Here is a 15199-nt window from a genome sequence, read left to right as displayed (position 1 = left end):
ACTGTTCCGCAGAGAGTACCAAAACCCAGAAAATTATTTCGCCGAAGAATTTTTTTCAGCCTTCCAATTTTTTTTCGATTTTTTGAAAATTCTAATGATGTAACCCCTTAATAACTCGATACTTTCAACAACAGAGTACTTAGCATAGATCATTAACAACGTTTTCTAACTTAATAATACCTCATTGATTGCATAATTCAATTTAATAAAAACTCTTGCATACGGCCAGTTTTTAGAAGAAATGAAACATTTTTTTGGGAATAAACTGTTAGGAAGTGAATAGATTTTAATTGTGTTTTTTATTACAAAGATACGTGTTTTGGCTTTCGAATTTCACTTTTGAAGACGAAAAAAGTGCGTTTTCCCGAAAGTAGTGTTTTTTAGATGTCGAGTCTCCTCATAGAGCTATCGGTCCGATTTCAATATTTTTTTTAATTGTTCAGAAATCATACCACTATGTTGGGCCGAGCCCAAAAAAATGACGTAATAATTGGAATTTTCTACAAATCGTTACATAACATATTTTTTTTTAATGTCGGGAAAATATAGCCAACGTATTGTAGAGAATATCATCCTTTTGGTTACTGATTACCCAATTAGCCGAAACTTTACTTAAGCGGGACCCATGTAATTTAAACATCAATGTCACCAATGACGTTTCAAGATCGCAGACATTTTTGTTTTCGTCGTTTAAAGTTAAATTGAAAAGCCGAAACATGTATCTTCAAAATAAAAAAAATCAAGATCCATTCAGTAGATCTTTCGTAATTTATTCCCAAAAACACCTCAATTTTAGGCCTCTAGAGTAGAAGACCCCCTTGAAATTACCATTGTTGTTTCGATGGTACATGATGCAACAAACATCGAAGAATGTTATAAAAAATGATGATAAAATATGATAGTTCGAATATGTTTTCCTATTTTTGCCAACTTATTGCTCCAGCTATTCCATAGTGTGCTGGAAAGAATGAATCAACCCCTAGGGGCAGATCACTCTAAGAATGTATAACAAATTTGCATCAAATTGAAAAAAATGCATTTAATTTCCATTTTTGCATCAGCATTGCACTGCCCCACAGAAAAGTTTGTTTAACAAACGTCCTACGCTGATCCACTTTATTCAACGTTTTGTTAAATGTAGGGTTAGTTTTTCTGTAGGGTTTTGACGTCTTACACGCAACGCAAACAACATTGCACGCAACGCAAAAACATTGCACGCAACGCAAAATACATTATGAATTTCTATTTTGATGGAAATAAATGCATTTAATTTTGCTGATTTTTAAAAATGCATCACAAGTGATCTGCCCCTAGATCAACCCCTATGTTTGAGAAAAACCGGTCATACGAGTGGATAACAAGTTTCATTCCGAGGGCTATTTGGCATACATATTCAAAGAGCTGCTCATGTTTAAAAGAAGGAGTACGCTCCAATGTTCGAATAAACCGGGCATACGAGTTGATCACAGGTCATTGATTCATCTGCTTATTGATTCATCTGCTACATAAATTGCCATCCACGGGTCAATCGGAACATTGAGCATTGAACGACGTTATTGCCCTTACTACACATGCTCCTTCCAGATAAATCAGAATCCAACTACAAAAAAGTTCTAAAACTGATGAAAACCATAGCAGCTAACAACAATATTACATTTTAACGACATTCAATTAGCTAGAGATTACTGGGTAGGGAAAGTTATGAAACTTAGAGTCATAGTACTCAAGTGAGAGCAAGGATGTGAAGTAAACAGATCGGAACACTAGAAGTGGCAGGGTCATTAGAACAGGCTTAATATCGTACGGGCTTAATCTTTGCCTTCTGTTAATGAGGGTCGAGCTTAGGCTGAATAACTACGAATCACCCGAGTTCACTAACATGTGTCCTGATAAAGGTAGACGTATCTATCTTTACCGTGACAACCGGCAAAAATTAAGCCACGCAAGATCACCACTGAAAACCTGTCGACGATTAGCATCAATCTTAATGATGATTGCTGCTGTTCATCTCTGTTTGCCTTTTGAATGCCGGGATAGATTTTTATTAGACTATTGTCACTGTTCTTACAGTCGTGGCGGGTTTGCTACATTGTGTAAGGCAATGGCTGTGTCTACAGCGGCTACCCACCGCTGCCGATGGATTCCCATCAGTTTCTTTTTCTTTTTTCCATATTTGTATTTGCTCTTACTATGAAACTTTTATTTGACAACGACGACCAGCGTCGCTATCTTCGACGAGGTGAGTAACGAAGTTGAGCAGGAATGACGATAGGTAGCGCTAGTGGCAAGTAAAAAGGATTTTATAAATATGATCGATAGAAATTTTGTCTTTTTGTTCAATGTGTTATGTCTGTTTGTCTGTACCCTTACACGCGCAATAAAAATATCATTACTAAGTAATGACATTGCTGAAATTGTATGGAAATTCCGTCATTACTCGCCTTACACGAGCATTAAAAGTGGCATTACTGCTTAGTTCACGTGTATGAATTTCACTAACCCCTCGTGTAACGTTTTATAAGGAACGTCAGATCGCCTCGAGATAGCTAGTTACAGCACTGAGAACTGACATACAAGTGAAGTTTTCAACTTGTGTAAGAAATAAAACTGTCGCTTTGAAATGACAACAACAAGTAGCAACTTGCCACTAGCCGGCGCTTCGATCGGCCAACAATCGCTATACGGGACTTGTATGCAAACTTGGATACAATGGTGACTCACGCATGCGAACCTGTATCCGATGGTGATTTTCAACGTATTTTCATTCAAATGTTTGCACAGCTTTTTCGGGAAAGTTTGTTCCAGCTTATATGTCTGTTCTCTGTGGTTACAGTGATTACAATCAAATATCAGTTCGAATCCCGCATCGTTCTGGAATTTTGTTGGAAGCCTAAGAAAAGATAATCAAATACCATCCAATAGAACAATGTTTCAATCTAGGATAGGATCCTCCAGCTGGCTTCTGTTTTACTTTTTCTTATATTTTGCTAATCCCTGTTGAAAAAGACACACCCCTTTCGACTAATGTTGCCGAAATATTAGTTTTGTTATTTGTTCAGATTGAAATATTCTATTTGAACCAATATCACATTTTTTGAACAATCAGTCCATAACTCAATTTAGAGTTCCTAGTAAGAGTAGAAAAAGGTGGTATAGCCAGTTTTCTTATAGACTTCGTGGAAGCAGGTGTCAAAGTTGGCGTGGGGTATATTTGTACCCCAGTGTACGGTTGCCGTAGCGTTTCGTCAGGTTTTGTGGTTTCAGTGGAAATGTGACTTGTGATAATACCAGTTTAAAAACTGGTTGTTTTACTACGCTAGTAAATAAGTATTATAAAATCGTTTTTAATCATTTATTCAATTATTTAATTTAATTTTGAAGTAGAAAAAAATCGTTCTGATTTTTAATGTTGTATTTTTTGTATTTTATAGTTTTTCAAAACAATGCCTCGCAAGTATAATTTGCGCACAGTAACTGCTGTAACAGTAACGTTGCGTGTTACCAATGTATTAATGGTCAGAAATATTTTTTTCATTTCGTTTTTCACCCCATTTCGTGGTATTTTCCAATCCCGATTTTTAAACTTTCACTCTTTTAAATAATTACACTTTTTCAAAAATATGGAAATTCCATTTTTTACTGTTTCTAGACCATTCTTTAAACTTTTAGAAACATTTATTTTTTTGAAATCGGTTGAAAATTCACAAAGTTATAGTAATTTTTGAGAAAAAAGTCAAAACCGCAATTTTTCACTCTTTGTTCAAACTAATTTATGTATCATTGATTCAATAAATTGCGTATTTTCACTTACACAGCTGTTTTCACAATTAAAAAACGAAGAAAATGACGTACTACACATTCTTTTGTTTGCATTTTTACCTGCGAAAATTGCGATCAAAGTGTGGGGTACATTTATACCCTAGTAACGTTCTAGGGTGAAAAACGCAAGTGCAACGTTCTAGGGTTAATTTCCACTAGTTTTATTAATTTGTTTGATCATGGAAGCCCAAAAATATATTTCAAAATCATCCAACACTAGGGTGACCATACGTCCTGGTTTCCCAGGACATGTTTTCAACTGACTGTTCTGGTGTCCTGGGAAATCGAAGAAAATGCTTGATTTGTCCTGGTTTTTCTCCTCTAAGCCTAAAATATCTATACCTTTTATTCATTATAGATACGACAACAAATGTAAACAAAGTGAGTGTATTATGCCAAATATAAGCTAAGCATTGACTCTTTATCACAGACTATCACAAGACCACCTGAGCAGAGCAGTCGACATTCGTTGCGTTGCGTTGCGTTGCGTTGCGTTGTGACGATGATTTTGGCGGATTGCACACTGACTTCATCATGTTTGACTGCTGATTATCTAATAAGAGTTGCTTAGGAAGTGGTAAGTAGGAATTCATACCAATCCGACCCATATTAAAACCTCAACAGCATGATAGCCATCATTGCCGGCCGCCCCCATCTCCATCGTTCACGGGGAAGGATAAAGGATAAGGTAGACAGGAAGTGTTGATGCTCCACCTACTTAACGGAAGGACGACGATTCATCAGACTCTTCCATAGGTGTCGCGGAGTTGGTGGTTTGGAAGGGTATCAGGTCTAGGATTCGCTCCAAGCAAACGATGCGACCTGTAAAGCATATTTTATTAGGTAGTTGTTTAGTTAGTCTTCGAGTGCACGATCACTCGAAAAAGAGATGATCTTGTTTAGTTTTTGGTTATTTTTAAACTCTGGGCAGCCGGCTACCGAGACTATACTATGTTCCCTAAACAAAAACAATTTGAACTCCACACAGCCGATCGTGGGAGTATTGCCTGGAAAAGCTAATCTTATCTGCGTAATGGGCCGGATCACTATTTATTGCAACAGTATTTGGACAGAACTCGCTACTTCTTCTCTACGATATATTTATTGGCTTGAAAACTACCAAGTGACAGCATATTATACTGGCAAAAATAGCGCGAGATGTTATAAATCAAGGAAAGTATTTCTTATTTTCCATATCGGATTGTTTGTGGAATACAAGTATACGAGCGATAATACCGAACACTGAAGGGAAATATAAAGGATTGTTAATCTGATGCACGGGCTTGTTAGCAATAACGGAGCTTTAAATTAGGTTCATAAAAACAGACGCGGCGAATTTTCAATACGTATTGAGCCGTGTTCATAGATACTAGTCAGATTAGTCGTATTGGGGCTAATTTCCGATCAACTATTCATTTTTACGGCAATGTTTTCTCGACTAGATCTGTTCGCACCCTCTCATTCTGTTCGCACCCTCTCATTCTGCGGTCTAAGGACCAAATGTCATCAATAGACTTAGAATCGCGTGGAGGCATGAGATAGGAAACTTGTAAGAATTTTGCTATCCCACCGTTTGACTACCAGAATGGATGGGAGAACAGTAATACTAGCAAATACCGACTACCATAAGAGCGGTGCAAATTTGAACGAGTGACGTAGAGTACTGCACTGAAAAAAGGACCAGGAGTGCGATTTTACGAAGTTTTAGCTTCCGATGGCCCTACATTTTCTGACAAAGTGAAGTTCTTGAATGTTGAGATTTTTATTACTGTTTAGAAAAGCAAAAGTATCATAAAGCTAGTGTCAGGCCTTCATGAGACCTCAAGAAGTCACTTTTGGAGGTATTCGTAAATGTAGATTTGTCGGTAGACGGTTCCAAATATAATAGAAAAATACCTAATTTAACACAACTACAGATCACTTGCAACATAAAAAGCTTTTTGTGAAATTCGACAGCTCCATCTTAGGCCAATTCAATAAATTTCCTGCATGAAAGTTTCCATTTTTTAAAAACGGTTTTTAAGCCAAAGCTTTGGAAGTTAAACCTTGGCGTGGAAGTGCCGGTATATTAATATATTCTGTTACTTAGTGTAGAATTAGATTTCGTCATTTACGGCTAATATACAACCGCCAGAAGAAACTTAAAACGTTGGTACACAATCAAGAAAGGCGAATCAGAAAAGGTATATGTCAGTGATTCACTAAATACAGACTGGAAAGAGGGTAATATGGAAAACCTTAAGGTCCGCCCAGATTAAGTCTTCGGTACGGAACAAAACCTCGGCCTAGGAACTCCTAGCATGTTGTTAGTCGCCTCTTACGACATGGGAGCAGTTCCCAGAGGTTCTATTCTTGGTTGAAATAGTGCAAAAAGATTTCAGCCCGCCGGACACCACACGGCTTTGACCAGAGCAGTCGACATTCGATCAGAAAAAAACTCCCGCTCATTCCCTTCGTTACAACAACATATTTTAAATGGACTGCATAACTTACTGTTGAAATTTATACGATCAAAACATCACCATATCAACAAAAGACTCACACCTAAACATACATGTGAGGGCACCTTTTCATGCTCATCGTGGCATGACAACGCATTTGACGCGCGCGCAACATAAATTTTAATTGACTCGCAGCGCCGACCGATTTCTAGTGTGGCTTTGAAGAAAAGTGGAACTATATAATTACTGTCGCTCATACTATTCACGTGAAGATCGAATACTCCTATTCATAACAGAGCTGCGTAGTCAATGTTTACTTCCCAGTCGTCGCACTGAATAGCTGTCCTGTGCTGTGGAGCAATTATCTGTTCGCTGCATTTTCTTCCGCTAATTTTACGCATGCATAGACGGAATTCTGCACTAATAGCGGCAAATATGAAGGGAACTGCTTATGTTAAATTGTGAAAACATGCTGATAGTTTCCATTCAATTGGAAGTCTATTATCGTCCAGTTCCCTTTGGATCATAATAGATCTGGCTGCATATGTAACCATGATTATTAGGCCATTGCACAATATTGGCTATACAACACTATTTCAGCATTTACAATGCAATCAAGTAATAAATTAGCATCCTAAATGCATGAAAGCGCTCGCAGAATATTGCATTATTGCCAGTTTTATAGATGTATATAAAGCTGTTATAATGCGTACAAGCCTCAACGATCCTTAAAGCATGTATGCTTCACCAATGTATTTAGTATTGTTATAGGGGAGACTGAGGAGACTTGATTCCCTTAATTTCAATCCAGTTATGTGAAATGATATAAAAATTTAGCATTTTGTGAAGTCTTATATAGTTCTAGGGATGACTAATATTCGCAAAAAAATGCATACAAATATTACACTGGACAAGAGATATGAGCATTTCTGGAAAACATTAAACAAATGAAAAATGCTTAGACTAGTGGAGACTCGATCCCTAATTTGAGGACACTTGATTCCTCTTTGAAAATATATTTAAAAGAGCCTTTATTCAATGTTGTAAATGGAGCACGTGTTTCGTATACTTGAATAAAGAAATATATTAGTGCTGATATGAAACCGTTTATTTGATTGTGTGAAAATTGTTTTTAAACCAAGTAGACTCCTATTTTTCGGAACAATTTAAGAATTAAAGTTTACGGCGAGCTCTTTTATTAGCTGTCTGCTTCTTTTTTCGTTGCTCCTGCTTGATTTTGAAATGCAGATCAATTTATATTCTCCGGAAGCGTTTATTTGATTCTGTCTAGTTCTTGGGCTAACAGGTGGTTCCATTATGTTTGGAGTCTTTGGCGGCTGTGCGATCTGGGAATTCCGACGAGGAACTAATTTCTTCGAAATCTTCGAGGTTTCCAACTCTTCTTCCAATAGAAATCTAACCGGCCTGCGTCGCTTTCTGGGAACCGATTGTAAAGTGCCGATAGAAGAAATAGTTCCGACCGTTGTTGTTGTAACTTTTGGAATCTCATACGCTGCAAGGCTAGTGATTGATTCTTTTTCCTGTTGCTCAACAGCAGATGTTAGAACCGTAAGTTTAGTGACATTCTGATCTGTTGAATGATCGTTAGCAGTTGGTTGGTTTTCCGGTTCCGGTCTATCAGTCATCGTTCGTGAATATACTGGAATTGAATGGATGACTTCCAGTGGTTTCATTCATTAAGTAGGGGAGACTGGGGCTAGTTGGCGGTGTTTTCAGTTTTCAATTTTTCTCGCTTTGATGGGTAGATCTTGCCAAATAGAACAGGCTGCATGAAAGAGAACACTGATGGTCCCATCCCTGATTTTTTTTAAAAGTGTTTGATGCATTGTCTCTGTTTTTAGAGTCAAAAATAAGGGACGCAGAAAACCAAAAACTAAGCAGTATACGCCAAAAACTAAGTAATCAAATGGAGATTCAATTACTTCAAGGGTCCTTTTGGAACGTGTTTAATGTATTTTTGAGAAAACTGTATATTAACCGACATTTACTATTATATTTCAGTTTCAATACCCCGGCGTTTTGACTTTGGCGCGTACTCCCTATTTAAAAGCAAATTTTCGAAATTCTTCATGCAATTGGCCGGAATAAATGTCTCGTACATTGGCGAGATATACAAGAAAAAGATTTTCTTACTTTGGATTGAATTCCAGAAATTAGATTTTTGGTGTTTTTTTTGCACTGTAAATAGTACCGCCAACTTGCCCCAACCGCATATTTCGTTAAAAACTATTTAAAAAAACTAAACATTAAACTTTTGTTTGTAGATAGATGTAATATCTATACGGATACTGAAAACTCTTTTCACGCGCTATCAAAAAATATAATCATTCGGGAAATAGATTGAAAATCACCCCAAATAACGCAAAGTATTAAAAATTTAGAAAATTTACGTGGTATGCTCAAAAACACAATATCACCCACAACTTCCACCAAACAAATCGTTTTGCAACAAAACCACATTGGATAACGGGTTTCACATAACTTGAGGTACACAAGAAGAGGCAGCGCTATATGTCTAATAGAAACAGAGAAAAAAGCATTCCGCCAACTTACCCAAACCGCCAACTAGCCCCGGGTTCCCCTATGTTGTTTGTTGTGAACGCTTAAGTGAAGGCCTGGCGGAAGCTTTCTGCCATCCCGTAGATAATCATAGTTTTTTCGACATGCTGCACCATCCAATCATCACATGCACGGTTGTAATGTGATTTTAACGCAGGGTTGTCACTATTTTCAAAGAAAATCTGGCAGTTCAAATAAAAATATCTGGAAAGATCTGGCAAAATTTACAAAATCTGGCAAAATGTCTGGCTTGAACAAATGTCTGTTCAGTTAGGAAAAATCTGGAAGATTCCAGATAAATCTGGAACATTGGCAACCCTATTTCAACGGACCATAAACAGATCTACCCAAAGGCTGCAACTTGTGATATGTATGTGGATTTCGTAAGACTTCGCATAAGATAACGCTTCAATGATTATCCATTATTATTAAACATGTTTTCTAGATTGAGCACTTGGTGTGTTTTGTGAAATGTTGAAGAAATTTTACGAAATTTTCAGCAGTCATCCAATCGCTCGGATATGTACTCCTGGCCGTTCCAGGGTAGCATCTGTTGAGCATGCTATCCTTCCAGTTTTTACGGAGAAAGATCATGAATGGGGGGATAAAACGTCCCGCTGCATTAATAGCACAGCATGCTGTTACTAGCTCACCACGTTCACCTGATGTAGCCTTGCTAACATGTTTGCATCCTTTACCAGCCACTACCTTTTTGAGGTTATGAGAAGTTGTCAAGCCAAAGTCGTCCAAATTCCACATGTCGATAGGCCCGAAGTTATGCCGTAATTTAATGGACCTTAGATTGCCGAAAAAATCTTAACATTGTGCTTGTTGAAACTAGTGGCACGACTCAAGCTTGTAGCTTGTGCTTTTCTAAGCGACAAAACTTTTCGGCGACTCGTGAATCCATAGTACCATTCAAAAGACGCTAAATTTTGAGCCCACTTCCTGAAGATAGGTTTATCATTAGCTTGTACAAACTGGTATGCTAGTTTGCGGACACTAAGTCCGCAGTTGAGCTTGCTTGCCTGCATAATCCTTCAGCATTTTCTACTCTTCGTTCGTGAAGGCTCTCGATGACAATCCGTAGTTGGGTACGTACAGGATCAACTTATCGGAAGAGTTTTGTTTCCTCGCACAGCATTTAACCGTCATAAATGGTAATCCGAACCGCCTGGCAGTCGTTTTGATAGATTCAGCAGCCATAGCTGTTCTCAACAAACTTTCATCAATCCGGGTTCGTTTGGCACAACCATCTTTCGGTTTTTACGTGCGAGGCATCCTGGAACATAACAAATGGTCCGTGAATAGATATAATTATTATTATGCGAATATTATGCGTTTTTTCACATGTTTTTTCAATTTTTTCTACAATCCTATCAATAATTTGCAAGCTGTTTATTATTATAGTTGTGAAACGTCAAATGTAGCATGCAAGGTTGCTAGTTATACTGTAGTAAATCATTACAGTTAAATTTCTGTACGAGGAAGCGTTCGTTTTCGACAAAATATTTTTGTTATTTTCTGGCAGCAATTACTTCAATTATGATTAGGCAATCCACGAGACGTTTCTGATCAGCTGATTATTTCTTGTTTACTTATTCTGACGTTACGCCGAGGGGTGCGACGAGTTTTTCTGTTCGCAGGAGTAGACTTATTAACAGAACCCACCGCTGAATTGTCAAACAAACGTCTAATGGATTGCCTAATTAGGTTCTTTACTGACACAGTTAACCTCACTTTTCTTGACAGTTCACTTGTACTGTTTACATGGACTTTTGTGGACGACTAGATTCGCTCGAAGCAAATCGCATAGAATTTTTCTAAGTCCATGTAAACAGTACAAGCGAACTGTCAAAAATGAACACTCAGTTCATTTCTGACGTCAGCGTAAAGTATTCAATTGAGTTCTGCAAGATGACGACACGAAAGAACTCATGATGAATGCCCGGATAGAATTTTACAATACCATTTACCCTACAAACAATCATAAAACAATAAATATTATAGTTATTACTGTTTCAACATTGTTCGATGCCAAGTTCTCACAGTAGATTTACAATAAAATTTCATGTAACAATGAATTTCACTGTACAGTAAAAAACTGATACAGTGCATTCACATTAAGTTTTACTGTTTTCGAGAAAAAAATGAATGGAGAAAAATTGATTTTATTAATGTTAAGATACATAACCACCCCCTTTTTCACTGTAAAAGTCTATTTTACATTGAAATTTACTGTAAAAACGTTAAAGTTTATTGTTTTTGTATTGTAGCATAACATTAAAACTTACTGTAAATTACTGTAAAATTACTGTACTGTCACAGTGAAAATCATTGTTTTGTTACTGTACATTTCCATTCGGGTGAAGTTCATGTTTGATAATTCTTGGTGGTTTGTTTACTTTTTCAGTTGTGTGAGTGCAACTGTCAAACGAAGATCATCCGTCTCAATTTGTGCGGTTATGTCGGTTGGTGTAAAACCTAATGGTGTGAATTTTGTTGTGTTAAATGGTGTGTATGAATCATGGCGAAGGTGATCAAATCTCAACAAATTTTCAGGGATCAAGTGAACCCATTGCATCTATTTCAGCAAACTTTAGCAAATATATAGTTGAACAAAAAATCAGTTCAACCATAACGTGTTAATATACTTGACATTCTTCTGGAATACTGCAATTAAAAATATAGTGTGTAATGGGCGATGTTATCATTTTAGAAAATAAATCTTCTTCAGCAGTTTTGAATTTTTTTTTTAAATCGATAAAAGTTGGCTACACATTTGAAATTTATGTTTCTTGTATGAAAGCAATTTATGTTTAGATAAAACTACGCAACTTTCTAGAATATTTGATTAGTGTTTTCTGATCTGCCTTCGAGCTATGACGATGGGATCAAGTCTCCCCGGGGATCAAGTCTCCTCAGGCTCCTCTATGGAAAATATTAAATGGTATCAGGCTGCGGTTTTAATCGTTATGCATCTCTTTTTCGGAATTTCGGAAATGTGCTTATTATGGTAGTAGAGCCTATTGTGATCGGAATCCAGCGCTAGTTTAGTCCTGTCACTATGTGAGTGTCGGATTTTGATGATATGAAGTCGAAATGCAACTTCCATAACTAATTTAGGTACAGGTGTTCACGCGCAAAAACGGTATTAAACAGTTTTCTCCTGGAAAAAAATAGTTATCACATAAAATATTCTCCACTAAGGAGAAATATAACATAGTGCTTATAAAATGTATAAAATCAATAAAATTAATCAAATTTTTTAAAATCAACAAGTGAAAAAACCAAAAAAAAAATATTTTTAACTGACCTTAAATAATGCACATTAACAAGAATAGACGAGCAAACGTTTGAGTTCATTTGATGGTCACCTTTTCAAAAAGCCCTGAAATGGGCGTGTTAAAACTTTTGTTGAAAGGTTAGTTTAAAAGCATCTGACAAAGTGGCTAAATAAATTTAAATCTTCCATTGTTATAAAGCCCAGAGTTTGGGGCTATTAATGAAAGTTATATTAATAGAAACACGATTCTTTCACTGAGTTAAAAAAAAAAAATGAAGGGGTGGTTACTGGTTATTACATGATTAATAGTAAATAATCGCTGGATTCTGGGGATAAGTTGAAAAATGAGATCACAGATTGGACGTTCATTTATTCACTTTATTTATTTCTTTGTTATTTTTACCACTCCTAAACCATTTTTTAAAAAAATTGATTATAGAGGTTTTAACGTTAGGGTCATTCGCCTCTCAATCATAAACCATGTTTTCAGATTAAGAATAGGGTTAAGGCATATTCTGATGCAGATTAGTACCGTGAGTTAATATCTCAGTCCTTTTTCAATTTTTTGGCCCGAAACTATTGAAAAAAACATTTTTTAGTTTGTTTCCTTTTAGGACAATAACACATCCAAACCCATGCGGCGCCACAAGCACCGAAACTTGTTTCGATATTTCCTAATGTTACAAGATCACAAAAGGCGTTCCGCATGATATGCGGCGTTCACTGTTCCGTATTTCCTAAAATACCACACAAGCACCGTGTATACTTCCCGACGATTTCGAGCAACTCACGCACCCGCGGAAAACAAGAACGAAAACACAAATTGGTCTCTTGAAAAATTCAGCAAATGTATATTATTCCTACTTGGTTACACGTTTTTTTTAAACTATTCTAAACTGCCCTAACTCGCGATTCTTTTCGCGCCTAACTATTCGAAACTTAAAATCGATCTCGGTTGTTGGCAGCCAGAGGTACGCACAGTACATGGGGCCCAGCCTTGATCGAGTTAATTGAAAAAGGGAGAAAAAGAAAAAAAGCCTCGATTCTAAATCTTCTGAAGTTTATATAGTAAATTTCTTGCTTACTTCAGCAAAATTTCAATTATTGACTATCTATCCCTGTTCAGCATGCGATTGACATTATATTTGTATTAGTGTCGCATCACTTTCTATCTTTCTCCTTCGTTTGTAATTTTTATGTTAATGTATTCCTATTTTCCTCTATCTTAAAGTAACTCTTGCTGTCTTCTATTATTTTACGAAGGTTCCCCGAACGTGAGTACTTCCTAATTGGTTTAGTGTTAGTGAGCCTTCGGTTCTCGCTAGAACCTCGTGTTCTCTTGTTATAACTAAAGCTATTCGTAAGTAGTTGAACGGGGAAACTACCTTTCGAAACACGTTTCGGAATCCGGAAATATAACGCAAATATAACAACCGACTCCGACTCAATCGGTTTCAGGTCGAACCAAACCCTAGGCTTTAAACTTTGACTGACGTTAAAAATCGATTATGATAACAATGGCTACTACTAAAGGTTCTGGAAGTCTCAGGGAATGCTACCAATAATCAGTACGGATACAAACCTATTTTTGGTATAACAATTGTGAGAATCGTAATTCAAATTTATTGCCATAAGTAATTCGTGGTAATTCTTATTGCATGAATCACTAGAGAGGTTTAAGGAATTGCGCATATTGCTACTACTTGTATTACTGCCGCAAGAAGCATAATTGTCCCATGTGTATAGGGATTCCCATGGCACATGGGACAGTTTTGCTTCTAGCGGCAGAATACCTCGCACAAAAAATGCTGTTCAAGTCTGATATTACACCGAAAGTTAGATGAATTAACTGAATTCTAATTTGATGGTCAGATTGACCCTGTATGTAAATTATGGAAAAGATGTTATAAGCCTTTTACAATCAGTCATAATAATACGTTATAATCCATTTAAAACGAGTGTATTGCTACTTTTCAATCAGTTAGGTCCTTTCATAATCAGTTCGGTCATAAAAATCAATTAGGCCCTTTTATAAATTGTTGTAAAATCGCTATCAAAATTCTTCATAATCAAATGTTGCGTTATGTACGTGCTCGGGTAGATATTTGTTGATGGAAAACCATGAAATTTCAATTTGTTACATTTTGCAGTTAGGCCCTTTTCAAATGTTTGGATAGAACTGGGTAGAGATAAAAGGTTTGTTCCAGTACATGGAAGTTACTCCCTGTTGCTCCGGAGCAAAAAATTCTTGCTTCTTTTCACTCCGGTTTGCCACCAGAAGAAGAAAAAAGAGAAGAAGATAGTACAGGAACGATTTTCTCCCTGTTTGCTCCGAAGTACTTCCAGTTTCTCCTGGTACTGGAACAAACCTAAATTGTAATTGTAAATTTATTAGCTTACGATACCCTGTTGGTTACATTTGTATACCTTATGTCAGGTCAAGGAAGAAAAAAAAAAAATTAAAAAATATAATAAAATTATAAATTCAGAATCAAAACAAGTATGACCCAAAAAGCTCCTACGCCTTTCACCAGTAGCTGGTCGAAAACACTTTACAGTGCGATCTTTTCAATTTCGTCCGAGTTCTCCGCGTCTAGCAACTGAATCTTTTTCCGGAAGTGTTTTTCGATTGATCTGCAAATCATCATGCTTCAATCACTGCCCACTAGGTTGATGGTGATTCCGTTCTGTTAAAGAAGTGGGAAGAAATACAATCTATAGGATCACAAGAATGAGTCACACTTACCGAATCTACCGGTGCGTCTAATTCGATGTAGATACGTTTCGCAATCGGCTCGTCCCTGTTAATCCATCGGCAGGTCGAAGTTGACGACAATGGCCACCTGTTCGACGTCGATACCTAAGACGAAAGAATCTCTCCGTAACCTGGTGCTGTAGCCAGAATCAAGTGGTGGAACTTACCCCTGGACAAAACGTTCGTTCCTACCGTTGCTCCACCGTTAGATCACCGGACAGTACCGCTACCGAGTGACCATCCTGGGACATCCTGCCGGTCAACCAACCGGCCGTTTTGCGTACTTGTTTTGATCGATTAACAGTTTTGAAAATAAGT

The sequence above is a fragment of the Topomyia yanbarensis genome, chromosome 3 (genome assembly GCF_030247195.1).
Source record: "Topomyia yanbarensis strain Yona2022 chromosome 3, ASM3024719v1, whole genome shotgun sequence".
NCBI classification, from domain to species: Eukaryota; Metazoa; Arthropoda; class Insecta; order Diptera; family Culicidae; genus Topomyia; species Topomyia yanbarensis.
This window is presented reverse-complemented; position numbering follows the sequence as displayed.